Here is a 17,221-nt window from a genome sequence, read left to right on the forward strand (position 1 = left end):
TGTTACATTTTATTTACTTGGTGAAGCTGATTTTTGATCTGGGTATGATACTGTTCACTTGGTGTATATTACCAGAAAGATCAGCACAAACCACGGACTGTATTACATAACCACTTCTCAGATAGAAGCATTTAGACATATACAAAGACTTTCAGCAGGGTAAAATCTAACTATATATGCCTTCATATAAGCTGTCTGATACAAAGCTTTTGCACCCCTTATCTATGCATGGTCTTTCCCATAACTTCTGTCATTTTGTGGCTCTGTGTGTGTGTGAGTATCCTCATAAAAGAGAGGAGCTGGCATTTGTGCTACTGTAGCTCACACGATACAGTACTCCAGCTAATTTGATGGGTCACTTTTGGACTGATTCCAGTGACGAAGTTGTGGAAACTTTTCAACAGAATGAAAGTGTGTTTTTGGAGCGTTCCACAACTTTCCCAGTAGTTCGTCGCTCATGTCCCAACATGTCTGAAACGTGTTGCTGCATCAAATTCAGAATAAGCAGATATTTACAAAAATCAATGAAGCTGATGAGATCAAACATTAAATATATTGTCTTTGTGCTGTTTTCAATTGAGTGTGAGTCAAAGAGGATTAGCAATTTATCACATTCTGTTCTGAATCGGGGTTGCAATGAAATGTATTAATGTTGCTCTAACAAACAAAAGTTGTTCACATAAAACACAAGCAAAATATAAAACCAGCAAACTGCAATATCAATGAAACAAATCACAGATATAAATATCCAAATGGGGAGGCAGTTTAAAAGACGATAAAAAACATTTCCTCAGGCAGTCAAGGTGTCCGGAGAGCAAAAGCACCATTCACTCTGCTCTTCAGCCTCGGTGCATGAACGACCAGCAGGTTTTTTCTGGAGCCACAACATGAATTGCCTTCAACATGATCGATAAAACGTTAAAAAAAAATCAACCCGAAACTCTCAAAACAAACATATAGCGAGTGAAAGGTATAATAAGAAAGATGTGAGATCATATCAGCAGTATTAAGAGCAGTATTTGTTTAAATATCCGCCATCTGACGTTTGCAACACATCATCACGCTGAGACTCAGATAGGACTGTAATCATACTGTCAACCTTTGAGCTACCTGTTGCTTTTAAAAAATGACCCAGCATTTTTCCACGTTTCTCATATCACTGACTGCCTGTTGCACGGCTTAAATTAAACCGGCGCTCGTAGCTCCCTCCTCAGTTCCCATGGCCCCTCGTCTCCTGACGGGGGCTGTGCAGGGTGGGCAGGGCCTGCGTCATAAACCTAACGCTCCCTCTGAGACTGTGGCGATGCCAGACTGCCGAGCTAAACTATGAGAGCACATTCATTAGCGTTTTATTGCTCTGTAGTCTCGTCAATTAATCACAGGCGTGCTCACGGACGTGCACGCAGCTTTTACGGTCCCGGGCACAAAAAAACGGACCATTGTGCAGCACGGAGACGTCTATTGTGTGCCATCCTCGCTTTGTGAGACATTACCGCACATGTGCTTCATTTGACGGCTCCCCGGCGTGTTGTACGTCAGACTGCAACTTCTTCACAGCTCCGTCTATCTGCTCCTTTGAGATCACTTCCACGCACACACACACGTAATGTTTCCAACCTCCTGTGAGGACACTTATTGACTCGACAGTTAAAATGGCGTCACCTCGATTCCCCTCTTCTCTTCGCTGATGAAGGTTTTTATTGAAGGAATCTTAATGGTGGTTAATCGTAGTTTCATTTATACTTCAGGGCCATCTGTATTTGTGGCAGGTCTGCTGATAATGAGCGTTTCGTGGGGAATTTTATGGCGTGTTCTTCTTAATGACTTTAGTAGCAGTACAACGTTATTAACCATTTTACAACACTTTTGATTTGCAATGCAATATTCCGTCTTTATCTTTTTTTTATCCAAATGAATTTCACAACTCAAGCTGCCTATGTGCAGTTAAGTTTCTCCCTTTTCTTCTTTTCTTGAATTAACTGAGAGCTTTTCGATCATGTGGACACTTTTTATGCCGTCTTGTGATTTTGACCTTATCTTCAGATCCAATCCAGCTTTAAAATCTCAAATAGGATACAGATAAATAAATTAACGCTGTGTTGCCCCTGTTTCCTCTTTATCCGCTTGCGCATTCTTTCCATCTCTCAGAATAAGGTGCTCTGACTGAGACGAGGCTTGTTTTGATCAAGTGTTAAATGACAGAAAATTGGACGAGACGCACACATGCAAAAAAAGAAAAGGACTTTGTGTTTACTGCAAGGATGATTCACAAAATCTGTTAGAAAACAGATGAATTCAATTGCACTTTTTACCTTGTCCTTGAAGCTGCTCGGTCAAAAGATCTGCAAAAAATGGCCAAAAAAAGGATGCTCAGCACTCGAGGGGTACAGAAACACATAGAGGATCACAGATCACAGCACTCAGCCTGGAGTGGACATCATGATGTGGTCACAGTCAACATGACCCCTGAGGCTAAAAACCCCTAATCACTATGAGCGGGGCAAGATTAAAACTCGCAGCAAAAAAAGAGCAAATTGCATGATGTTGTGCGTGGCCAGCCGAGGAGCTAACGGCTAATCATGTGACCCAGCTGAGCGAGGCCGTAAAATGCAGGGTATTTAAACAGCAGCATGAAACGCGCGAGGAGAATCTAATACAATGAATTTTGTTATTTGGGATTTTTTGGTATTCACCTCAGCGTGTTGGCTTCATTAGCGAAGAGCGTCTAAGCATAGCCCGGCTAAAGGGCAACGAGTGAATTCTGTGAACTTATTACTGTGGTCTGATCAGATGAGCGTCTCATTAATGGTGACTCGTGTTGCATGGCGTTGTGTAAGCATACACTGTTTTACTGTTGTTTCATGAGGTCATAGAAGAAATGATTACAGCAGAGGTCATGATAATGATTCTTCAAGCCAATTTTAAGTGTTTGATGGTGCATTTAACAGAACCGCGTCATTGATTCTCTCGTAAACGATTCACGTTGTTGCCTTTTCTTCCCATTTTTTGAGTTATGTAACTGTCCAGCACTGTAGTGAAGCCATACGTTCTCTTCAAAGCTGCAGACATGAGCAAACAGCATAATGTCAGGAGAAAATTCATAATCCACTCTGACAATGAACATTTGAACTGGGCCTCTTTCGCTTGTTGCACAATAGTTTTTGAAGTATTTTTTTTACTTTTTGCTTGAAATCCACAACATGCGCATACAATCAGACTCAAAATTATTACTAGAAAGCACTATTTTGCATGTCATGTCATTACAGTGCATATTTCAAACAGGGTAATTGATCCATACCAACAGTTTTATCAAAATATCTAATTTCTTGTATGTTCTGTTCTGTTCATCTGGTGTTTCTGCACCGTGGATAGCAGCTGTGTGCAGTGTGCGTTTGTTAGCAGGGCATTAAAAGGACAAACAGAATCATCATTCTGCTGTAGGGTTTTTCCCCCCCTCACTAAAACCTAATGTCTGCATTTGCATTTCATTCGAAAATAGCTTCATATTAAAGGGTATTATGGTTGATAATATTATGGCTCAGCTGAGAATTATTTATTAATGGTGTTGTGTTAAACAAGTGGCTGTGTTTTTTCAGGCTGACACTCCTCCAGTGGGGCCTGTTAAAGTTCAGTAACCGGCAGTTTCGAACAGTCAGGGGGACTCCGACCTCCCGAGCCTCCAAAATCAGCTCACTGGATTTATACACTCTTTGTTTGGAAATGCGTATCTGTGTAACACAAAGGCAGATTGAATGCGGTACTGTGAAATATTAATTTGTTGCCCCTTAGATAAACACAAAGTATTGATTTTTTTGACTTGCTTTGGCCTAGCTCACAAAAAGTTTCCCATAGGAGGCTGCTGAAATTGAAAAATTACCCCAGCTTTGTGTATCAAAGCACCCCAAATGAATATAAATCTGCCTGTGAAATTATACCATTATAAGCACTTCAGTTATACCATCTGTCATCAGTTAAGGCAGCCAAATATGTTTCAGGAAATATACAAAGTCAATATGGCTAACATGATAACAAGCTGACAAAAATGCATATTAAACATTCAAATATGCTTCTCAGAAACAGCTACTGTGTATGTGTGTGTGTGTTCTCCAGAAGCATGTACTGTATGCATGTATTTTTTTTTGTCATTGGCATGCACCTCAGACCTGATATTTCAGCAGGGATCAAAACGGCAGCACATCAGTAGCACTGGGGATCTGTTTCTTAAAAGTGACGCGATAATAAAAATCAACAAAGCTTCTGTTCAAACTCCTCAGCTCGTGTTGTTATTGTCATGGGACTGCTTCATTCTCTCAACACATAAAGGCCTCTCTCTCTCTCTCTCTCTCTCTGAAACGATGAGGCCGATGAAAGTGATTGAAAACATTTCGACACCCTTTTGTTTGTTGTTTATTTTTTCGGTTACCCTGGGTTAAATCTGCTTCCCCTTTTTATCCAGGGGAAGTAGTTTGTAAGAATGTTTGCTACATTTTCATCAATGCTCTGCTTCACATTAATACAGCTCCACACACTCCTTCCTGGCAGCTTCCCAATACAACCACAGTCTCCTACTGCTGGCTGCCGGATGATCCCAGTGGAGCAAATGAGGGTTACATTCCTTGCCCAAAGGCAGAGGGTAGACTGTTAGTCAATCACGTTGTCCGTGCAGATATTCCTAGTGTATTGTTGCATTTTTTAACATGCAAAAAGCCACGTCCTTTACACCCCACTTTAACCTCTTGTTGACCCTGCAGCAGCTGTAACAGTTGGTGGAAACATGCTTTGCTCATTTTGTCTGTATTTTTTAGAGAGTGAGGTCGGGAAGTCCTGCTGGCACGCTCGGCAAAGACTGTAAACTAGCCAACAGAGCAGGAAAGCAAAGGAACAACCTTGAAAGTGTGCTGTTTCCTGCCATTTCGATTCTTGTCCTGTATTTAAATGATACCACAGACGCAAGGTCCCACAGTTTGTGACAAAAATGCTAAATTTGCTATGTATGAACGACAACTGTAGAGAGTTTGGACATGATTCATATGCGTATAGGACCAGCATGAAAGTATGTGTTACTGTGCATCAGTTCTTTAAAGGCTGGATCAGTTTATACACAGTATAGAACACAGTCACACCTACTGTTTATTCAGAGGAAAATGTGTCTCTTTTCCAAAAGCATTTTTGTTTCTTATGTGGACTTGCAAGGAGATGAGATCAACTATTAGTTCAAAGTTAGTTAAAATAGGCCACAGTGTTCAGCCAAGTGCCTTTGCCATGGTAACCCATGCACTGTGAAGGTTTATTTAAAGTGCACCGGAGCGTGTTCATTTCAGCAACAATGCCAGGGACGCCCAGAGAATTTGGGAGGGTTTCAGGCTCAGTTTTTCCACATTTTACCGTCAAATGGTGTGTTTTTGCAAGATGACTTCAGGAAGCGAGCGATTGAATGTGCAATTGAACATGCAAGTGAAGCTTTGGTTTGATGCCAGAATGGCAGCGTTTGCAGCCAAAGCTAATATCCATCAGTGTTTGCATTCTGGCTGGTGATATTTTCAAAGTCTGGCAGTAGAATCGATACAAATCCAACAATCAGAGCAGAAATATCAAAATGAAATGTGGCAATATTTTATGTTTAAATGTTATTCTTTTCCATTTGTGATATGAGAAACCAGTAAGTGGGCAAGACAGTTGTCTGTACAATGCCTTCACATGTGCAAATGCAAGTGTGAAATTTGTAGAAGCATTTAACAGTACGAATCTGAGGGAGCAGCTATGTTCTTGTGCATCAGTAATGTGTAAAATATGATAATGTGAGAACATCAAATTTACAGCATGACACATACAGGAAGTACCCAAGTGTTTAACGTAAATCTAAACTGTGAGATGATGCATAATCTGCTCCGTTCAGTCGCTGGTGTATGTGAACTATTTGCTTACTTGTGCTTGTGTTACTATGTGCTCACAGTTCTTGAGGACAGTTTAAATGGTGTCAAGAAAGCTGGGAATCATGAAATGTGTTTGCTGCTGACTTTCATTGCACCTTATTGTGTTGTCCTGTGCAAAATAGCATCTATCAGACACCTACGGCACATGCGTGGAGGCTAAAACATCCCACAGAAATCCTCCAGACACTGTTTGATTCTGTACCGTAGGTGGTCATGTGTAGCTCAGTTGGTTTTGCATTGTAATGACCTTGCCAAGGTTAGAAGGTCCATTCAGTTGGGCTACACACACAGAAAATGTATGCAATTACTTTACCGGAAGGCACTTTGGATGAAAGCGTTGTCTGAATGGAGTATGCTACACAGTACATCATAAAATGACCACAGAGTACAGCACGGAATAAAAAGAAAAGAGAAATGATGGAAAAGAGGGAGACTAGAGGGTATGGCAAAAGGAAATAAAATTAAATAAGACAACATTTGACATGGATCAACCAACAAAGCACATCCCCTCTGGGCCTATCACTAACAAGTACTGTCAACTTGTTTTAATCTGAGCTCAAAATTATACAGAATTATCCCCAAAGTCTTTTGGCCCACCTATCCCATAATCTCTGTAGCTCAGGGTGGCCTCATGATGCAGAAACAGAGGCTGCTGTTTCATTCACGGCGAATTGGATGAAAGTGTCAGCTCAGTGGCTAATATGTACAATGCACAGGCGGGCTGATGGAGAGCGCCAGCGTTGGATATAAGCAGCGACGCACTGAGAGAGACAGGTAGAGAGACGGCTTGTATCTGGGTTACTCTGGCCTCACATCTCTCCACTGCAGATGAATATTAATAAGGAGTTATTAATATCTGCTGCCTGCACTGTGTGTGAATATGTGTGCATGCAAGGTCGGCACGGAGGCGCTGTGTGAACAAGCCTTCCTCCTCCTCTTGCTTCTCCTCCTTCTCCTCCTCTTCCACGCAGCCCTGCCACTCTTTGCTCTTCTGTCCTCCTCCTCACGCTCACTCGGCCTTTCCTCTTCTTCGCGAGTCCTTCTTTGTATCATCTTTTCTCTCTCTCTCTCTCACTTGCGTCAACCCTGCATTCATTGTCAATCGCAGCTCCTTATGTTTCAAGCAGGGATGCTGATACCGGTGCTGGCACTGGTTGTGTCATAACTCAAAGCAGGGTGAAATAATTTTCTGCTGTTTGTCAGCTATTGATGCATGTCCTCCATTAGAATTGTTTTAAGGAGAAATGTATCATGTGTCAGTCATTTTCTGCATAATAAAGTTCTGTTATTGATGAATTCTAGTATTCAGCAGCAGCAATGAATGGACCAAGACTCTTTCTGTTGCACCGAGCTTATTGTATAAAGAACTGACATCATAAGTGAATCATCAGTATTGCTGCAGTCATCCATTTTTTGCAGTGGGTTAGACAGTACGTCACTATGATGACATTTGTCACATTGTCTGTCAGCCTTTGTTGGCTGTTTGTATTGTTGGGTTTTAAGATTTTAAGTGTAATCAGCTGTTGCACTCATGTTTTTAAGTCTGGTCTTGGAAAAAATAAAAATGCAACATAAAAGCACCTCTTTCCCCCAATAACTAGTAGTCAGATCCAGCCAATCAAAATTGTGCAGGCACTTGCTCACCTGACAACACTGAAAAAGCAACATCATCTCCTAGAAATTGTCTGTTTTATGGGGGGTTGCCTGGCAACCTCGTGATGACGACAAGACTGCAGGAAGTTACTGCGCCGGATCAGGATGTAGTCAGGCACAGAACCCCTCCATAAACCAACACGTTATGTGTTGGTTTTTGTAGGGATTAAACAAACAGGGCATGGTGTGTTAATTAGTGGGATTTATAGGAGCTGGTAGGTGGTTTTTGTTACATTTTCACTGAGATAGCTGACTAGCTGTTTCCCAGTGTTTCTAGTCTTTATGCTAAGCTAAGCTAAGCTAACCAGCTATTGGCTGTAGCTTCATATTAATTGTACAGTCATGAGAGAGGTATAAGACTGTTGAGCCAGTTCTTTACAGAAAAAGTCAACAGTGACATGACTTATTTCCTTTATTAAAATTTAACTGAAACCACTATTTTCCTAACCTTAACTAAAATGTTATTGCAGCCTAAACCTAACCACACGAGTCTTCATTAGTAATATTTACTGTGAGCTAAATTTCAAGAAGACAATCATGGGAAAAGAAAGTTCCTTAATTGTGTAAATGTAAATTTTCAGTGCTGAGAAATTTGAAAATCAGACCACAACTAGCTAAGCAGGTACTGCATGTTGTAAATAACGTTAAACCTCAAAACCATATTAAAATGTTGTATATTTAGTTTTTGGTCCCAGGAAAGAAAAATAATCAGAGGGAAATTCACATGTTATGAAAAAGGGAAATAAGACCATGATGGATTTGGCTGAGGCCACTCAGCGAGCCCGCCAAGGAGGTGGTTTGACTTGACTTCCAAAGAATTAAACAGCTTAAATCCATGCAGTCTTATCTTTGGCTCAAAGTTAGCCCTCTGAGGATTTACTGTTGTATGTCATTGTTACAGCAATTGTCACTCGAAAGGGGATAAATGACAATTAGCTACATTTTACAGTCCCTTTGAGCTATTTTGATTAATTTCCTGAAGCTCCAGCATTTAATGTGAAAAATACTGCCATTGAGAGGATTTCTTTTACATGATTCACTCTGTGTTAAAATCCCCTGGCAACAAAGGACATTTGGTTCCTTCCAGTTGGTTTCTGGTCCCATTGGTCAGCTGCACTTTTACATATAAAATTCCTTATAACAGCAAATCCATACATTAGAGTCCCATATTTTTACCCTGTGCTTCAAAGACAAGCAGTCTACCACCCTGACCTCCTGGGAATAAGAAAACAACAACCAATCAGGGCTTCAGAACTGTGATTCACAGTTTGGAGGCCGGGCTGGGCCGTAATAAACTAGAAAGTCCAGATGACAGTGAGCAATGTGCCGTTGCATGCGCAGCACGAATGCATAATTTATACAGACGTATTCCCTTGGCATATTACCGTCATATCTACCTCATGTGCGGGGGAGTGTGCACACACACTTTATCATTTCCCCTTCACTTCAATTCCCACTCCAGAAAGTATGTAACAGTTTAATGAATAAATCCATATACAATAGGGCTTTTATAAGCCGCATTCACCGCAAACGGAAAGTGCAATAACAGCACAGAGGCTCTTGCATTACAAAAAAAAAAAAAGTGTTGAGCATCACAAATACCTGTTGCCATTTTGTTGTTCGAATGACCTCATTTATAACACAAAAAAAGTACATGTGCTCTTTTTGTTGACAGGGCAAAATGGGACAAACAACCTCAGCTGTAACAGGCAGAGGTGTGTTTACTGCTCCGTAGTATTCAGATAAATGAGAGGCACTTTATTTTCAATGCACAGCAAATGAGCAGGAATTTCCCTTGACAATAGGCCGACCTTTTGTCCATTATAGTGAATTTTCTGTACAGGACGACAAGTTGTCATGTTTGTTTAGCGAGCCTGTTTGGTCTGATCACAAGCATGTGATCTGCCGCTTCCTGAGTGTCCCTTGTAAATTGCACGCATGTCCTGCTCATGCTGTGTGGGTCTGGTGTGCGTGTGCATACACTTGTGTGTCAGCGCGAACTGTAATCGTCTGTTGGGGAGGGTCATACATCAAGGGGGAGCAGGTGTCGGCGTGTGTCTTGTCTTTCGAGGGGAGCCGGCATGTGTGTGTGTGCGCGCACACGCGTGTGCGAGGTTGCATGTGTGTGCATGTGTGCACACTGAGGGCAGCAGGTGTGTCTGTGTGGTGTGCTCACTCGGCCGGATAATGGGTACATATGGACGGAGCGAGAGAGAGACAAATGAGAGACACACACATGCACACACACACACGCACGGGTATGAAGTTCATGCACATGTACACAAGTGATGCAGATGAACCTTTTAGTCTGCTTTTGAATCTGTGCATACACTGTGTGTGAGTGAGTGAATGACACATAAATTGGATAAAAATAATATTAGGCTTACAACTGGTATTTATGATGACAATGATAATGAGGGTTAAGCATAATGGGATGTCATACAAGCCCTGAAAAACATCCAAGCAGTGGCAATCATAATTTCTGAGCAAAAATAAATAAATAAATAAATAATGAGGCAACAGCTCCACTACGCTGTTTTATGTTTTATTGTTTTAGTCAATATCAGAGTCTGAAAGTGGTTGTGTAAGGCAGAGATGTTGTGCATGAGGCTGGTGATGGACTAGCCACTTTTTTTTGACTATATAGATGATGGAGAAATTGTGTAAAGAGAGCAAGAGAGAGAATACTTGTCAGCTATTTGAAAATGACAGAGAGGGAAGTGATGGGAGAAAGCATGAGAAGCAGCAAAGCAAGAGAGATAGAGAATAATGGCAAGATGAGGAGGGCTAGATTGATGGAGGAAAGGAGGAAGGGTGCTAGGCTGAAAATGAACTTGTCTGCTGCTGGAGAACCAATGGAGGGAGTGACAGCTACATAGATTAGACAGAAAAGAGGGAGAAAATGAAGAAGAGAAGCGGCGGGGGGAGGAGGGAGGGTGATTGTTAATAGGTATGGAGGGATGAAGAGGAGGAAGATGTGAGATGGGGAAGAGATGGAAAGGGAGATGTGGATGAGGGATTTGGCAATGATTAGGAGGGGGGAAGAGGAAGAGGAGGATAAAGATGCAGAGGGAAAGAGGAAGAAAAAGAGGTGCAGTCACAAAAGGAGGTCATCTTTCAAAAGAAATGACAAGTCAGCTGGGACGGTAGATGAGTGGTCTGTAGTGTGTATGTGTGTGCGTATCACTGTGAGTGTGTGTGTGGTAATGGGAAAAAAGAGCACTGGTCAGGCCCAATTTTCTGGACCTTAGTAAGGCTGGTAATAAGATTTCTCTCTTTTTTTTTATTTTGAATTAGAGCTGCTGCAAGGTGAGGGCCCACAGTGTGTGTGGCTGTGTCATCATCAGCTAATTGACTGATTGTTACATCATCACTGTCAGTGTCCACCCAAACAGATCCCTGTTGGGACAGAAGCAAAAGCAGATGGAGGGAAGAGAGGGAGAGAGAGGAATGAGACATGAATGAAGAAAAAGAGTTGAGAGAAGGGCACACAGAGGAGATGATGTGAGAGACCGATTTGGTGTGGGATAATCTGATTGGTCTACTTGGCTGTACGTTATCTGGTTGAGCCAATTAAATGAGCAGAGCAACTGAGGGCTTTGAAAGTTTCAGAGGGTTTTTTAAAGCCTCTCGTGATGCAGTAGCTGCGTTTTGTACTGGGACTGTTTTATTGGTAAGCGATATTAGACAGAACAATGTGTCGCACCCTCTTTGTGTGAGTGTGTGATTTTACGGCAGAGTGCTTGGAGTCGCAGTGATAGCATCTCTCTCCAGTCTTTATCATTAAATAGATAACAGCTCCACTGACTTGAGTTTGTATCACAGCTCATTACGGTCTGCAGTTCAGTTCGCATTGAAGTTCGGCCCTGTTAGGTTCACCTCAAGTTCAGCTAAAGTGAGTGTTGACTGTCTTGACAGGATCTGGACTGATGTATGTGTTTGTAATGTATTCTGCTCTGTCCCTCTGCTTCATATTGGATTTTGTTCTGTTTTATTTTTGCACCTACATCAGCTAGTATGTTTAAACGCATGTGATTTTCAGTGGCTGTAGCTTGTACAATCAGATTAGGTATATTATTTAATACATAATTTGCATATGAAAATGCACATTTAAATTGAGTACAGTAGCACATACTTTAAAGACATGCACTCAGGTGTTTTCAGTTATTCTGGTTTATTAGACCTCTGCTCAGGTTGAGCTACTGATTAGAATTATAATTGAGTAATTTGTCCCACCCTAACAGGTGCAACAAAGTGAAAGGGGATGTCAGTCACACACACACGTGTCTCTTTTGCGCTATTCCTCTATTCAGTCCTGAGAAGAGGTCTAATCAGCTGAAATTATTAAAATCAACTGTGTGGAGGAGCTCGAAAATGTCATTAGCCAGAGCCACACACATCAGTTCGACTTATCAAAGCAGGGAAAGCACAGGTGTAAATAATAAAATGATTTTCAGCTCACTGTTATGGCTTTCGGGACACTTGAATTGAACTGAGGTATCGTTAACATGATTGGCTCCACCTGTTCTTGTCCTAATATGGGAGGGAGGGAGTACTGTAGTATTAAGTGGACCTTTAATTGTATTTTTACAATGATTGACAGTAATGGCACGAGTATAGCCACTGACTGCAGTGCTTTGTGTGTGCTATGTCCTATTAGCCCTAAGGTGTGTTGTCTTTGTGCTGTTTCTACTGTAATGTCAACTGAGTATAGCAAGGATTAGCAAGTTCTCTCATTCTTTTTATTCATGTTTTAGACAGCATCCCAACTTTTTTGGAATTGGGGTTGTAGCTACTAATAACACTATCCGAAGCAGAGTCACAATCCTTGACTGTAGTACTGTAAGAGCCATTGACTGGCTGAAATACTGTGGAAACCTTTGTCTGTACTGGCACCATTGACTGCACTGACAGTAATACTATAAGAGTGAATTAGTGTGAAATATTTTCTGCTGCAAAGTCATATGACGGATGGATAAATTATTGGATTAAGTCCTGTCACTCGTGGTTAAGCACCCGAGCCCTCCACCAATTTTTTTTCCATCTTCCCTCTGTCCTCTTTTTCTGCTCCTTCTAGATTTTAATCTCCTCCTCCTGTTTCCTCCTCTTTTCCTTGTCTGTTATTGTTTCTTCCCTTTCTTTATCATTTCTGTTTCCCTCCCACAATATATCCGCCTTCCATCTTCTGCATCCTCTTTCCTTTTCTCTTTCCATCCCTTCTTCCCTCTCTTGTCCTCCCTCTATCCGTCACACAGAATCATATTTCCACGGGCTGCTGTTTTGTTTTGTTTCCTGCAGGATTGGTATTATGGTCGGCACACAGTTTATCGCACAACACACACAAGCACACACACACGCATGACATGACATGACTGTGCATATGCATGCGACAGGAAAGACCATCAGAGACACATGCGGCCAGGCGGATTAGTGGCTCAGTATTATTAAAGTTTTACTCTCTTCTAATCCTCACACTCTCACTCATGCAGCACACACACACACAGACACACACACACATATAATCACTTTCAGCATATTGTACTGCTGCGTGATCAGTTTATCTCACACTGCCTGGCCCTCTCATAGGGTGTACCCCACTGAGGGTCTGTGTGTGTGTGTGTGTGTGTGTGTGAACGATAGAGAGCAAAATAGGGAGAGATGATGATGTGCAACAGCAGTCAGGAAGCAGATATTAACTCACACTGGAGTCAACGGTGGAAAGAAAGAGGACCACATTTCCCAGTGTAGAGAATCATCTGGGAGTACTACAGTAGAAGCAGAGCCTGCCTCATGAATGTGTGTGTGTGTTCATACTTGTGTGTATCATAAAAGTCCACTTCGCTGTTAACTTAGGCTCTCTCCGCATTTAAAAATCGCAGAAACCCCCTAAAATCAATCCCAGAGTTTAGAGAAAATGGGGAAAATATGGTTCCGTCCAAGCAATGAGTTGCTCCAGATTGAAACCACAGTGGTATTTCCCATAAGGCACAGCTGCATCTGATACCAAGTGACTTCACCGCTGACGAATGTAAAGAACACCTCCTTGGGCACTGTATTCGAAGTGCACTGCTCCTAAATATTTGCAGACATATCTCGTGTTGTTGTTTAGTCAGTGCCTTTGTTTTAATATTACCTTCGGGGCATTCCTGTTTTATTTTAGCTGTAATAAAAAATGAATAAAGTTTATTTATATAGCACTTATCTAAACAAATGTTACAACATGCTTGACATAAAACAGAAATAAAAAAAGAACAAATCACAGGAATAAAAAAAACAATAACAATAAAACAAGTCATTGCATAAAATTCTAAAATGCGGAGTAAATCAGCCAATATTAGGAATCGGGCATAAAACTATAAGTAAAACTAGTGAAAGGTCATTTAATGAAAATTTGTTTCTCATCCTCATTTTCACTGGTCACCTGAGCAGCAAGCAGGTCCTGTCTGGCTGCAGAGGGCTCAGAATAATCAGTATTATGATTACTTATTTCTAATAAGAAGTAGTAAAGTTAAATCTGACTGGTAAGGCACAGTTAGTCTCACTGGAGGGGATATATATGTAACTGTTAGCCACGACAGCTTCATGATGGTTAGCTTGGTGCACAGACTGCAGGTGACGTCCTGTCGGCTAGCCGGCGCCACAAGAGGAAATGGCTTTCTGGTAACCTCACATTTGTCCTGTTTACATGTTATGTAGTGTTAAGATTAACGACGAGCAACTTGTTTTGATGCTATTGCTTTTGTGCGGTCCCCTTGGCTAAGATAGTGGCTGTTGGCTAAATACAGCGCTAGCTTGTTTTGCTCGTTTCCTCACGCTAATGTGTTGTAAACCTGTTAGTTGTGTAATGTAACGCTACCTAAGTATAGCGTTGCATGTATTGTTCCCAATGTAGTATGTAAGTATCGCTACCAATATCATTTGTTCAGTGCAGTTTTTAGGTTCTTGTACTTCACTTGTGTATTTTCATTACACTACTACAACGAAAATATTGTAGCCTATTGTCACATTCTTCGCTAGCTAGCTTAACTGGTTAGCTAATTTCACAGTTTAATTTTGTAACTTGTGGAGTGGTAGCTCATTTTAATTACTTTATCATTACATACCATTTAGTGGTTTAATGTAGGATGATACATGGCAAGATTTTTACGTATTTTGGATTGAAATTTCGGCGTAGTAAGTAAAGGTACTACTAAATCATTTAAGAGGCAAATGTTTAACCTACTCGCAATATTTTACAGCTATCTTAGCTGGTTAACAACTTAACATATCAAAACTTTCATCCAAAACACAAAAATCTTGTCACATATGATATGATTATCTATCTATCTATCTATCTATCTATCTATCTATCTATCTATCTATCTATCTATGTATAATTGATTGATTTAACCACTCAATGGTAGATAAGGATGAAGTAAATAAAAGCAGCTCCCTCACCACAAGTTAAAAAAAATCAAAGTGTTAATGTGCACATGAATGCATGTGTAACATTAACATTAAATCAATAATTGATATAGAATAATACACTTACTGCTTCATTAAAGGCCTGTTATACAAAATGTACTTGATGACATTTGAAAAGCACGGGTATAAATAATTAAATTAACGTTGGCTCAAATCAATAGCTGTTTTGGTTCATGGTCGTCTTAATGTGCATGCTGGCTCAGTGTCACATTTTCATGGCATCGTTCATGTTATTATTAACACCTGTGCTCTTCCTATTACAATAAGTCAAAATGTCTGCTGTCTGCTCATCCTGTACAGAATATTCACTATTAATGTGAGCAAGGTTTAAGGACACCTCTACAGTTCTTAATCAGGCACGTATTGCTCACAACAACTCTATACTTTGATACTTTGATCAAAGCACCGTTACCTGTGATTTAATATTTTTGCATTGTATTATTTCTACTTTTACTGAAGTAAATGATCTGAATACTTCTTTTACCACTGTACATGTTGGGTTAAATGTAGAAGATACCATGTGTGGAGTGGTGGCTTTTGAGGCTGTGGTAGGAAACATTGATGGAGCTACGATAAGTAACAGAGAGTAAAGTAGGCCTTAATTGTTAATCTAAGTAATTACCTTTGTTGTAGAGTAGTTTGTGAAATAATGTGATTTTTAAATTAATAATTAAGTGAGGAGTACCTTTGGATAGATTTTTTTCACCAGTCATATTGTGTGGCTTCAGCAATAGCATGTGCTGATATTAGCAGTGAAGAGAGGGAGGTCAGAGGTCACAGGCATGATGCTGCTCTGTAGCACTGCACCCATCTTGTGAGGCATTTAGTTGCTGAACAAGTGTGTTTTTGACTTAAATCACACTGGAGACTAGTGCATTACTTTTTTCAGTGATACACGTCATAGTGTTGGCACCCGCAAAACATTACTACTAATTTTGATAACCTTTCTTCATACAGCACTGTTCAAAAAAGAGAGCTCCTTACTGTACTTGATTGAACCAGGATTAAAACATTTCAGGACTGCAGTGAGGCAAATAAAATCAATTAAAAATTATACATAAATAAAATAGAATAAAATTTCTATCAATAAGGTTAAAAAAAACCCAAAAACTAAAAATACAGCAGTGCGTGTGATATAGATACCACTCTGCAGGATCTGATGTAACGTTTCCTCAGGCCGTCATCCACCCTGAGTTCATATGCAGAAACTTAAAGCTCTGAAGTGAGAGGAATGGGATTTCAGCGGATATTGTAACCACCCTGTAATCGTACTAAGCATACAGGATAAGTCTATCTCTCTCCGCCTCCTCTCTCTAACCCCTGTACATCTCTTCTCCCTTTTTCCTGTTTTTGTCTCCTTATCTGTGTTGTAACAGCAGAGGTTGGATTAACTTTACAGGGGCTCTTAAACTTTTGTATTCTTTTTCTCCCCAAGGTAGCTCTGCATTTATGGGATTTGTGAATTTGACATTGAATTACATTATGGTCAAATGTGACTGTAATCAGCCTATTGATAATTTGCTCAAGGCATTGATGCAAATACTGCACACATATTACTGTTACAGCCAAGATTAAGATTTCCATTTTCACTGGGGGGCAACCTGTGCTATATATAATATAATCAGTGACTCATGGCATTGCAACATATGCAGTACTACCACATATGCATCCATGTGATGGTTCTTTTTATTACTGTATGCAACTTGTATGCATTCTATAAAAATTAATGCAAGTGATTCTGTCCTCAAACAATTGTTTTTCAAATGTCAATATGAAACTTTTCAAGTATATTCAAGATTGGTCATTACTCATAGTGGTTATTATTACTGTTCTATCAGTTTTGTTGAAATTGTTTGATAGCAGCAGTACCTGGAACTTGCTAATTTCAGAAATAAACAGTAGTTTCCATTAAGCAGAAACCATAAACCTGAAAATGGTATATCGTACCACGGTGTGTGTAATCTCTACAGGGTGAGAGCATTTGTGGAATCCTTGTTCAGATGTCAGAGGCATGGGAGGGCTGAGAGGATGTATAACTGTCTTTAATCTGGCTGAGCATACAGTATGGATAATCCGCTTTCTTTCAGTACTTTTACTCACTTAGTCTTATTCCTGCAATTAGTCTGGGTGAGACAACTATGTAATCTCACCGAGATTATTGTAATTCTGTC

The 17,221-nt window shown here is 40.5% G+C and overlaps 1 protein-coding gene across 1 annotated transcript in view; it reads left to right on the forward strand.

The window, feature by feature from the left end:
- Positions 1–17,221, forward strand: part of cacna1c (calcium channel, voltage-dependent, L type, alpha 1C subunit) — a 178,923-nt gene that overhangs the window by 30,873 nt on the left and 130,829 nt on the right. The window lies entirely within an intron of this gene.

Source organism: Chelmon rostratus, chromosome 22, assembly GCF_017976325.1.
Source record: "Chelmon rostratus isolate fCheRos1 chromosome 22, fCheRos1.pri, whole genome shotgun sequence".
Lineage (NCBI taxonomy): Eukaryota > Metazoa > Chordata > Actinopteri > Chaetodontiformes > Chaetodontidae > Chelmon > Chelmon rostratus.